Genomic DNA, 13,677 nt, shown 5'->3' with positions numbered 1-13,677 from the left:
GCATCGGATCGGAGGTATAGTAACTGTGAACCCTAAACACAGTGCCAAGCTTAACTTCACCATACGTATCATGAATAGTATCCAACTACTTCCTGTAATTGACTTTTAGGTCAATTTAAGTTTGTCCCGTTCAATAGTTTGTCCCGTGCATAATTATGTCATATTGCATGCAACTTAAAAATACTAGAATACAGCTTAATTGTATACTTACTGTTTAGACTTGACGTGTATTTTCTGTCTTAACTACTTTCTTCATAGACACCAAAAATGTGGTTCAAACTAGAATTTCAATGCCTTTGATTGATACCTTTTCTGAAACTGTTGACAGTAATCTGCTAAATGATAAAATACAAAATGAGTTTCTTTCGCAAATAGGGGAAGGACACGACTAATTCATGGTCCCATTACTTTCTATGTTAAATTCCTCCGTTCAAACCCTACCAGCAGGCACACCTCTTGTTTTAAGTTCAAATAAAGTGGCAATCATTGCATTTCAAAGCAACACTTTAAGCTGCTGCTTAATTTGATGAAAAGCTACAACTCTATCTAGCTACTGAGAAGTGATACAATGTTTATATATAAGCACCACATAGACAGTAACAAGAAAGGCTGATAACCTGTGAACTTTTAGACGGCAGCAATTTCAATATTTAGACTTATTTAAATGTTTTGACTTTTGAGCCTCCTCACTCTCAGTTCGTACAAGTTATAGCAGATACTAGTATGTGATACGTATGGTAGGGGACGTTTAATCTATACCTATAAAATGCATCGGATCGGAGGTATAGTAACTGTGAACCCTAAACACAGTGCCAAGCTTAACTTCACCATACGTATCATGAATAGTATCCAACTACTTCCTGTAATTGACTTTTAGGTCAATTTAAGTTTGTCCCGTTCAATAGTTTGTCCCGTGCATAATTATGTCATATTGCATGCAACTTTAAAATACTAGAATACAGCTTAATTGTATACTTACTGTTTAGACTTGACGTGTATTTTCTGTCTTAACTACTTTCTTCATAGACACCAAAAATGTGGTTCAAACTAGAATTTCAATGCCTTTGATTGATACCTTTTCTGAAACTGTTGACAGTAATCTGCTAAATGATAAAATACAAAATGAGTTTCTTTCGCAAATAGGGGAAGGACACGACTAATTCATGGTCCCATTACTTTCTATGTTAAATTCCTCCGTTCAAACCCTACCAGCAGGCACACCTCTTGTTTTAAGTTCAAATAAAGTGGCAATCATTGCATTTCAAAGCAACACTTTAAGCTGCTGCTTAATTTGATGAAAAGCTACAACTCTATCTAGCTACTGAGAAGTGATACAATGTTTATATATAAGCACCACATAGACAGTAACAAGAAAGGCTGATAACCTGTGAACTTTTAGACGGCAGCAATTTCAATATTTAGACTTATTTAAATGTTTTGACTTTTGAGCCTCCTCACTCTCAGTTCGTACAAGTTATAGCAGATACTAGTATGTGATACGTATGGTAGGGGACGTTTAATCTATACCTATAAAATGCATCGGATCGGAGGTATAGTAACTGTGAACCCTAAACACAGTGCCAAGCTTAACTTCACCATACGTATCATGAATAGTATCCAACTACTTCCTGTAATTGACTTTTAGGTCAATTTAAGTTTGTCCCGTTCAATAGTTTGTCCCGTGCATAATTATGTCATATTGCATGCAACTTTAAAATACTAGAATACAGCTTAATTGTATACTTACTGTTTAGACTTGACGTGTATTTTCTGTCTTAACTACTTTCTTCATAGACACCAAAAATGTGGTTCAAACTAGAATTTCAATGCCTTTGATTGATACCTTTTCTGAAACTGTTGACAGTAATCTGCTAAATGATAAAATACAAAATGAGTTTCTTTCGCAAATAGGGGAAGGACACGACTAATTCATGGTCCCATTACTTTCTATGTTAAATTCCTCCGTTCAAACCCTACCAGCAGGCACACCTCTTGTTTTAAGTTCAAATAAAGTGGCAATCATTGCATTTCAAAGCAACACTTTAAGCTGCTGCTTAATTTGATGAAAAGCTACAACTCTATCTAGCTACTGAGAAGTGATACAATGTTTATATATAAGCACCACATAGACAGTAACAAGAAAGGCTGATAACCTGTGAACTTTTAGACGGCAGCAATTTCAATATTTAGACTTATTTAAATGTTTTGACTTTTGAGCCTCCTCACTCTCAGTTCGTACAAGTTATAGCAGATACTAGTATGTGATACGTATGGTAGGGGACGTTTAATCTATACCTATAAAATGCATCGGATCGGAGGTATAGTAACTGTGAACCCTAAACACAGTGCCAAGCTTAACTTCACCATACGTATCATGAATAGTATCCAACTACTTCCTGTAATTGACTTTTAGGTCAATTTAAGTTTGTCCCGTTCAATAGTTTGTCCCGTGCATAATTATGTCATATTGCATGCAACTTTAAAATACTAGAATACAGCTTAATTGTATACTTACTGTTTAGACTTGACGTGTATTTTCTGTCTTAACTACTTTCTTCATAGACACCAAAAATGTGGTTCAAACTAGAATTTCAATGCCTTTGATTGATACCTTTTCTGAAACTGTTGACAGTAATCTGCTAAATGATAAAATACAAAATGAGTTTCTTTCGCAAATAGGGGAAGGACACGACTAATTCATGGTCCCATTACTTTCTATGTTAAATTCCTCCGTTCAAACCCTACCAGCAGGCACACCTCTTGTTTTAAGTTCAAATAAAGTGGCAATCATTGCATTTCAAAGCAACACTTTAAGCTGCTGCTTAATTTGATGAAAAGCTACAACTCTATCTAGCTACTGAGAAGTGATACAATGTTTATATATAAGCACCACATAGACAGTAACAAGAAAGGCTGATAACCTGTGAACTTTTAGACGGCAGCAATTTCAATATTTAGACTTATTTAAATGTTTTGACTTTTGAGCCTCCTCACTCTCAGTTCGTACAAGTTATAGCAGATACTAGTATGTGATACGTATGGTAGGGGACGTTTAATCTATACCTATAAAATGCATCGGATCGGAGGTATAGTAACTGTGAACCCTAAACACAGTGCCAAGCTTAACTTCACCATACGTATCATGAATAGTATCCAACTACTTCCTGTAATTGACTTTTAGGTCAATTTAAGTTTGTCCCGTTCAATAGTTTGTCCCGTGCATAATTATGTCATATTGCATGCAACTTTAAAATACTAGAATACAGCTTAATTGTATACTTACTGTTTAGACTTGACGTGTATTTTCTGTCTTAACTACTTTCTTCATAGACACCAAAAATGTGGTTCAAACTAGAATTTCAATGCCTTTGATTGATACCTTTTCTGAAACTGTTGACAGTAATCTGCTAAATGATAAAATACAAAATGAGTTTCTTTCGCAAATAGGGGAAGGACACGACTAATTCATGGTCCCATTACTTTCTATGTTAAATTCCTCCGTTCAAACCCTACCAGCAGGCACACCTCTTGTTTTAAGTTCAAATAAAGTGGCAATCATTGCATTTCAAAGCAACACTTTAAGCTGCTGCTTAATTTGATGAAAAGCTACAACTCTATCTAGCTACTGAGAAGTGATACAATGTTTATATATAAGCACCACATAGACAGTAACAAGAAAGGCTGATAACCTGTGAACTTTTAGACGGCAGCAATTTCAATATTTAGACTTATTTAAATGTTTTGACTTTTGAGCCTCCTCACTCTCAGTTCGTACAAGTTATAGCAGATACTAGTATGTGATACGTATGGTAGGGGACGTTTAATCTATACCTATAAAATGCATCGGATCGGAGGTATAGTAACTGTGAACCCTAAACACAGTGCCAAGCTTAACTTCACCATACGTATCATGAATAGTATCCAACTACTTCCTGTAATTGACTTTTAGGTCAATTTAAGTTTGTCCCGTTCAATAGTTTGTCCCGTGCATAATTATGTCATATTGCATGCAACTTTAAAATACTAGAATACAGCTTAATTGTATACTTACTGTTTAGACTTGACGTGTATTTTCTGTCTTAACTACTTTCTTCATAGACACCAAAAATGTGGTTCAAACTAGAATTTCAATGCCTTTGATTGATACCTTTTCTGAAACTGTTGACAGTAATCTGCTAAATGATAAAATACAAAATGAGTTTCTTTCGCAAATAGGGGAAGGACACGACTAATTCATGGTCCCATTACTTTCTATGTTAAATTCCTCCGTTCAAACCCTACCAGCAGGCACACCTCTTGTTTTAAGTTCAAATAAAGTGGCAATCATTGCATTTCAAAGCAACACTTTAAGCTGCTGCTTAATTTGATGAAAAGCTACAACTCTATCTAGCTACTGAGAAGTGATACAATGTTTATATATAAGCACCACATAGACAGTAACAAGAAAGGCTGATAACCTGTGAACTTTTAGACGGCAGCAATTTCAATATTTAGACTTATTTAAATGTTTTGACTTTTGAGCCTCCTCACTCTCAGTTCGTACAAGTTATAGCAGATACTAGTATGTGATACGTATGGTAGGGGACGTTTAATCTATACCTATAAAATGCATCGGATCGGAGGTATAGTAACTGTGAACCCTAAACACAGTGCCAAGCTTAACTTCACCATACGTATCATGAATAGTATCCAACTACTTCCTGTAATTGACTTTTAGGTCAATTTAAGTTTGTCCCGTTCAATAGTTTGTCCCGTGCATAATTATGTCATATTGCATGCAACTTTAAAATACTAGAATACAGCTTAATTGTATACTTACTGTTTAGACTTGACGTGTATTTTCTGTCTTAACTACTTTCTTCATAGACACCAAAAATGTGGTTCAAACTAGAATTTCAATGCATTTGATTGATACCTTTTCTGAAACTGTTGACAGTAATCTGCTAAATGATAAAATACAAAATGAGTTTCTTTCGCAAATAGGGGAAGGACACGACTAATTCATGGTCCCATTACTTTCTATGTTAAATTCCTCCGTTCAAACCCTACCAGCAGGCACACCTCTTGTTTTAAGTTCAAATAAAGTGGCAATCATTGCATTTCAAAGCAACACTTTAAGCTGCTGCTTAATTTGATGAAAAGCTACAACTCTATCTAGCTACTGAGAAGTGATACAATGTTTATATATAAGCACCACATAGACAGTAACAAGAAAGGCTGATAACCTGTGAACTTTTAGACGGCAGCAATTTCAATATTTAGACTTATTTAAATGTTTTGACTTTTGAGCCTCCTCACTCTCAGTTCGTACAAGTTATAGCAGATACTAGTATGTGATACGTATGGTAGGGGACGTTTAATCTATACCTATAAAATGCATCGGATCGGAGGTATAGTAACTGTGAACCCTAAACACAGTGCCAAGCTTAACTTCACCATACGTATCATGAATAGTATCCAACTACTTCCTGTAATTGACTTTTAGGTCAATTTAAGTTTGTCCCGTTCAATAGTTTGTCCCGTGCATAATTATGTCATATTGCATGCAACTTTAAAATACTAGAATACAGCTTAATTGTATACTTACTGTTTAGACTTGACGTGTATTTTCTGTCTTAACTACTTTCTTCATAGACACCAAAAATGTGGTTCAAACTAGAATTTCAATGCCTTTGATTGATACCTTTTCTGAAACTGTTGACAGTAATCTGCTAAATGATAAAATACAAAATGAGTTTCTTTCGCAAATAGGGGAAGGACACGACTAATTCATGGTCCCATTACTTTCTATGTTAAATTCCTCCGTTCAAACCCTACCAGCAGGCACACCTCTTGTTTTAAGTTCAAATAAAGTGGCAATCATTGCATTTCAAAGCAACACTTTAAGCTGCTGCTTAATTTGATGAAAAGCTACAACTCTATCTAGCTACTGAGAAGTGATACAATGTTTATATATAAGCACCACATAGACAGTAACAAGAAAGGCTGATAACCTGTGAACTTTTAGACGGCAGCAATTTCAATATTTAGACTTATTTAAATGTTTTGACTTTTGAGCCTCCTCACTCTCAGTTCGTACAAGTTATAGCAGATACTAGTATGTGATACGTATGGTAGGGGACGTTTAATCTATACCTATAAAATGCATCGGATCGGAGGTATAGTAACTGTGAACCCTAAACACAGTGCCAAGCTTAACTTCACCATACGTATCATGAATAGTATCCAACTACTTCCTGTAATTGACTTTTAGGTCAATTTAAGTTTGTCCCGTTCAATAGTTTGTCCCGTGCATAATTATGTCATATTGCATGCAACTTTAAAATACTAGAATATAGCTTAATTGTATACTTACTGTTTAGACTTGACGTGTATTTTCTGTCTTAACTACTTTCTTCATAGACACCAAAAATGTGGTTCAAACTAGAATTTCAATGCCTTTGATTGATACCTTTTCTGAAACTGTTGACAGTAATCTGCTAAATGATAAAATACAAAATGAGTTTCTTTCGCAAATAGGGGAAGGACACGACTAATTCATGGTCCCATTACTTTCTATGTTAAATTCCTCCGTTCAAACCCTACCAGCAGGCACACCTCTTGTTTTAAGTTCAAATAAAGTGGCAATCATTGCATTTCAAAGCAACACTTTAAGCTGCTGCTTAATTTGATGAAAAGCTACAACTCTATCTAGCTACTGAGAAGTGATACAATGTTTATATATAAGCACCACATAGACAGTAACAAGAAAGGCTGATAACCTGTGAACTTTTAGACGGCAGCAATTTCAATATTTAGACTTATTTAAATGTTTTGACTTTTGAGCCTCCTCACTCTCAGTTCGTACAAGTTATAGCAGATACTAGTATGTGATACGTATGGTAGGGGACGTTTAATCTATACCTATAAAATGCATCGGATCGGAGGTATAGTAACTGTGAACCCTAAACACAGTGCCAAGCTTAACTTCACCATACGTATCATGAATAGAATCCAACTACTTCCTGTAATTGACTTTTAGGTCAATTTAAGTTTGTCCCGTTCAATAGTTTGTCCCGTGCATAATTATGTCATATTGCATGCAACTTTAAAATACTAGAATACAGCTTAATTGTATACTTACTGTTTAGACTTGACGTGTATTTTCTGTCTTAACTACTTTCTTCATAGACACCAAAAATGTGGTTCAAACTAGAATTTCAATGCCTTTGATTGATACCTTTTCTGAAACTGTTGACAGTAATCTGCTAAATGATAAAATACAAAATGAGTTTCTTTCGCAAATAGGGGAAGGACACGACTAATTCATGGTCCCATTACTTTCTATGTTAAATTCCTCCGTTCAAACCCTACCAGCAGGCACACCTCTTGTTTTAAGTTCAAATAAAGTGGCAATCATTGCATTTCAAAGCAACACTTTAAGCTGCTGCTTAATTTGATGAAAAGCTACAACTCTATCTAGCTACTGAGAAGTGATACAATGTTTATATATAAGCACCACATAGACAGTAACAAGAAAGGCTGATAACCTGTGAACTTTTAGACGGCAGCAATTTCAATATTTAGACTTATTTAAATGTTTTGACTTTTGAGCCTCCTCACTCTCAGTTCGTACAAGTTATAGCAGATACTAGTATGTGATACGTATGGTAGGGGACGTTTAATCTATACCTATAAAATGCATCGGATCGGAGGTATAGTAACTGTGAACCCTAAACACAGTGCCAAGCTTAACTTCACCATACGTATCATGAATAGTATCCAACTACTTCCTGTAATTGACTTTTAGGTCAATTTAAGTTTGTCCCGTTCAATAGTTTGTCCCGTGCATAATTATGTCATATTGCATGCAACTTTAAAATACTAGAATACAGCTTATTTGTATACTTACTGTTTAGACTTGACGTGTATTTTCTGTCTTAACTACTTTCTTCATAGACACCAAAAATGTGGTTCAAACTAGAATTTCAATGCCTTTGATTGATACCTTTTCTGAAACTGTTGACAGTAATCTGCTAAATGATAAAATACAAAATGAGTTTCTTTCGCAAATAGGGGAAGGACACGACTAATTCATGGTCCCATTACTTTCTATGTTAAATTCCTCCGTTCAAACCCTACCAGCAGGCACACCTCTTGTTTTAAGTTCAAATAAAGTGGCAATCATTGCATTTCAAAGCAACACTTTAAGCTGCTGCTTAATTTGATGAAAAGCTACAACTCTATCTAGCTACTGAGAAGTGATACAATGTTTATATATAAGCACCACATAGACAGTAACAAGAAAGGCTGATAACCTGTGAACTTTTAGACGGCAGCAATTTCAATATTTAGACTTATTTAAATGTTTTGACTTTTGAGCCTCCTCACTCTCAGTTCGTACAAGTTATAGCAGATACTAGTATGTGATACGTATGGTAGGGGACGTTTAATCTGTACCTATAAAATGCATCGGATCGGAGGTATAGTAACTGTGAACCCTAAACACAGTGCCAAGCTTAACTTCACCATACGTATCATGAATAGTATCCAACTACTTCCTGTAATTGACTTTTAGGTCAATTTAAGTTTGTCCCGTTCAATAGTTTGTCCCGTGCATAATTATGTCATATTGCATGCAACTTTAACATACTAGAATACAGCTTAATTGTATACTTACTGTTTAGACTTGACGTGTATTTTCTGTCTTAACTACTTTCTTCATAGACACCAAAAATGTGGTTCAAACTAGAATTTCAATGCCTTTGATTGATACCTTTTCTGAAACTGTTGACAGTAATCTGCTAAATGATAAAATACAAAATGAGTTTCTTTCGCAAATAGGGGAAGGACACGACTAATTCATGGTCCCATTACTTTCTATGTTAAATTCCTCCGTTCAAACCCTACCAGCAGGCACACCTCTTGTTTTAAGTTCAAATAAAGTGGCAATCATTGCATTTCAAAGCAACACTTTAAGCTGCTGCTTAATTTGATGAAAAGCTACAACTCTATCTAGCTACTGAGAAGTGATACAATGTTTATATATAAGCACCACATAGACAGTAACAAGAAAGGCTGATAACCTGTGAACTTTTAGACGGCAGCAATTTCAATATTTAGACTTATTTAAATGTTTTGACTTTTGAGCCTCCTCACTCTCAGTTCGTACAAGTTATAGCAGATACTAGTATGTGATACGTATGGTAGGGGACGTTTAATCTGTACCTATAAAATGCATCGGATCGGAGGTATAGTAACTGTGAACCCTAAACACAGTGCCAAGCTTAACTTCACCATACGTATCATGAATAGTATCCAACTACTTCCTGTAATTGACTTTTAGGTCAATTTAAGTTTGTCCCGTTCAATAGTTTGTCCCGTGCATAATTATGTCATATTGCATGCAACTTTAAAATACTAGAATACAGCTTAATTGTATACTTACTGTTTAGACTTGACGTGTATTTTCTGTCTTAACTACTTTCTTCATAGACACCAAAAATGTGGTTCAAACTAGAATTTCAATATATATGGTTTAGGGGTGGGGATCTGGAACGCTTACAAGATAATAGCATATTCTGAAAATGAAGGGGTGGGGATGACCCCCCAGGTACTCCCCCTATATTTCATATGATTTGTTTTATTGTCCTATAATTATTTCTGAAGACTGCATGTATCTATCAATTACAGTTTTCAAGTTATATTCATTTGAAAATTTTAGAAAATAAAATCCCATAGGGTTCTATAGTAAACCACTCCCTCCTTTCTACCCCCCAAAATACCCCTTAATAGACCCCAATGCACAAAAGAAAGATTGATGGCTCACCTAGACATATTAGTCTACCATTTTATGAAATCCTAAGTCAATCTGAAAACGGTTTTGGAGAAATGCTGCGGACAAGTTCATTTTTTAAAGTGGCGGAAGAAGAGGAAGAAGAAGAAGAAGAAGAATTATAAAAATAATAAGAACTGAGCAAAAACAATAAGTCTCCAAACTTTGTGACCCTAGGGACTTCCCTTTGATTTCATATGATTTTTTTTATTATCCCCTAAAAGAATATATATGGTTTAGGGGTGGGGATCTGGAACGTTTACAAGATAATAGTACATTCTCAAATAGAACCGGGTAAGGGCGACACTCAGGAACTTTCATTTAATTTCATGTGATTTGGTTTGTTGTCCCATACAAGAATTTATATGGTTTAGGGGTGGGGATGTTGACTGTTTACAAGATAGTAGCACATTCTCAAATTGAACGGGGTGGGGATGACCCCTCGGGGACCTCCCTTTAATTTCATTTGATTTGTTTTATCGTCCCATTCAAGAATATATATGGTTTAGGGGTGGGGATCTGGACATTTACAAGATACAAGCACATTCTCAAATTGAAGGGGTGGAGATGACCCCCAGGGACCTCCCTTTTATTTCATTTGATTTGTTTTATTGTCCCATTCAAGAATATATATGGTTAAGTGGTGGGGATCTGGACCGTTTACAAGATAAAAGCATATTCTGAAAATGAAGGGGGTGGGGATGATATTTTTGAAATTTTTGGTGTAGTATCCATGGCAACATAGCAGTTCCAATGATTGCCAAAATCATCCTTAATTTTTTCACGATTTTTCTGTTTCCATGGTGATGGCAGCCATTTTTTAGTTCCAAAGTCAAAAAGTCTAAAGGAAAATCAGGGTTCCTTGTTATAGTGCACCATCATTCTGATTGGTTCCTTTGGCTCTGAGAAAGGGGGCGGACAAAATTAGGTGGAAGAAAAATAATAATAATAGGGAAAAAGAAACAGAGGAAAAGCAATATGTCACCCGACATTGTCGATCGGGTGACATAATAATAAGAAAAAAAGAAACGAACAATAACAATATGTCACCCCAACTCCGTTGAGGGTGCCATACTCCGTTGAGGGTGCCATAATAAAAATAATAAGAACTGAGCAAAAACAATAAGTCTCCAAACTTTGTTTGGGAGACTTAATAAAAGAAAACAGCAAAGAGGTTGTTTCTGTTCTGTTATATTATTCAGTCTCATTTTCATGTCCAATTTTTCAAGTTTTGTCGATCCCATGAAAAACTGGAAATTGTTGTTTTTTCAGATTTTCAAAATTGCACACAGGTTAGATTTAAAACTATTTTTTATTTTAGTTGCTTCATGTATAATGATGAAGTAAATTAAAAAAAAAATTGGGGAAACTTGACCTTTTTAGTAATAAAACCCATCAAAAATTGGGAAAAACTAAAAAAAATCTAAAAATCACATTTTCCAAAAATGACAAAATAAGGTAAAATATATGAAAACAGAAATTAATGCAGGTACTATTTGCCATCTTGCTTATCAATAAGCTTAACTTACAGTGCAGACCTTTCATTCAGAAAAAGACATAAAAATAAACAAAATTTAGTAAAAAATGGTTGCCATAGTAACAAAAATGAAAAAAAAAAATATTTAAGTTTTTTTTCTAAATTTTATCTGTGTTTGTTTTAAAGTATGATGTTCATATGATATTTCTGCATGAGATTTGCACATATTATGGAATTGTTTTATGATTGTTCAAGGCTATCAATATCATAGGGTAATTGTAATTAGAACATAGAGTGGGGCGCCCATATTCGCCGGGGACACAATTTCGTTGTTTTATGATTTTAAGGTGTAAAAAAATCAAAGGATGGCTGAAATGAAAAACATATACCAGTAAATGATATTGTGTAACAAATATGATTATTTTCTAAAACTGAGACAAAATTGCGGCACCTCCAGAAAGGACAGAAAAACGGACAAGGATTTTCGGCCAAATTCCTGAAGAACTAACACGAATTCAAAGAAGCATTTCTTAGTAATTTTTTGACTGAATGCCCTAAATTTCAGTTCTTTACACCTTTGAAATGTCTGCTATTCATCTATAATAAAGAAATTGATTTAATCAATGTTTTTAAAAGCTGCAGTTATTTGGTTTTAAATAGATGTGTAAAAACGGCGAATATGTGTCCCCCATTGACAAAAAATCAGGAAATTTCAAACACTCTTTAATCTAACTTTTCAGATGATTGTATTCAAACAAACACGTTTTCAAGCTTAAGAATATTTTGCATTTGAAGTTATCTTCATATAGAAATATCAGTATACTTCAAAAACATTTAGACCTGAACATAAACTGTAGAAAACATGAAGATGTTGGGAAAATGAGCACCCCACTCTAAACAATGAAATTGAAAATGAAATTCCTTATGACACGCCCTTTTACAAAATAACATAACTAAGTTATTTGGGTCAAGTGATAACCTTATCTCTAGTAGATATACTTTAACTGGTTTTCATCACCATGTGGTTTTCTAAATCAATTTTCATCATTATTGGCAGATTCTGTAGAGGGTTGGTGAGATCAGGGCTAACCGGTATGCCCTCAACCCCCCATAAAATATCAAATAAAAAACATGTTGGGTTCACATGATCAGAATTTTTTTTAAATATTTTGCGTTTATAATCAAGCCACTACCTTACACCATGGAATAACTCTGGAACATTTTGTTATTGATAGTCAAACTGAAATACCTTAAACCCCATATCATATATTTCAGGTATTCAACAAGTCCCCATCTTGAAAAATGGACTCTCCTTACCATTATTATCGAAAACAACCATATAAGTTAGAAGAGTATATGATTTTATTTTTTTGCACATAAAGCTAACAATGTACAAGTCAGATATATTTAAAATTTCCTGACTTGTATTTACTTTAAAAAATTTGACAACATATTACATAGGTTATTTATGTAAACATGTAGGTCAAAGTGACCAAACATTTGATATTTGTCTAAAATGTGTAACCGAAAATTCGTCTGTCTTATACATTATTCATATGATTCTGACTTTTAACTTTTCAAGTGGGCCAAGGAAAGCATGAAATGCCCATACATATACTAAGTAAAATTTCTTCAAAAGATTAAGGCATTTAATTCAAAGTTTGTAAAATAGCATTGTTAAAAACTACCATGAAGGAATTAAAATATTTAAGGAATAACTAATATTTTTTCTGTCTATGAAGAAATAACATAAAAAATTGGGTGCACACTGAATAAAGCGCATAGCGGGTTATTTATCAGTGTGGACCACATTTTTTTATGTTATTTTGAATAAGAAAAAAATATTACAGTTATTTCTTATAATTTAATTCTAAATTCCATTTTAAACTGTAGAAAACCATGAAAAAACGTTGATGATGTCATGATCAAATTACTAAATTATGTCTATGAGTTCATAACAAAATAACGTCAGCCAATCAGAAGACGCCTTACATCCAAAATTAAATTACATGTATTGCCTAATAAACAATTTCTTCCCTGTATATAATAACTAACATTCAATCATGTGCAAAAAATTAAACCTAATTTTGATTAGGTTTTAACAAAATGACTAAAAAATTAATTTCACATTTAAAATTTACAATCTGATTAAACCAACAAGCATTCTGTGTGAATTGCATGGCAGTACATAGTCCCCTACCGAATTAAAATTCTTTGTAATGAAAAAAAAAATAAAACTTGATAAACTGCATATCAAATATAAGGTTTATATTTTTAAGCATGAGTGGAAAACTGATTATTTAAATTATTTTTTTTAAGTTCAAGAATCACAACTCTGAACAAAACCATCAGTTGATCAGACCAGAACAAAATTTGAATTTGATCA

The sequence above is a fragment of the Mytilus trossulus genome, chromosome 12, assembly GCF_036588685.1.
Source record: "Mytilus trossulus isolate FHL-02 chromosome 12, PNRI_Mtr1.1.1.hap1, whole genome shotgun sequence".
In the NCBI taxonomy this organism is placed as follows: domain Eukaryota; kingdom Metazoa; phylum Mollusca; class Bivalvia; order Mytilida; family Mytilidae; genus Mytilus; species Mytilus trossulus.
This window is presented reverse-complemented; position numbering follows the sequence as displayed.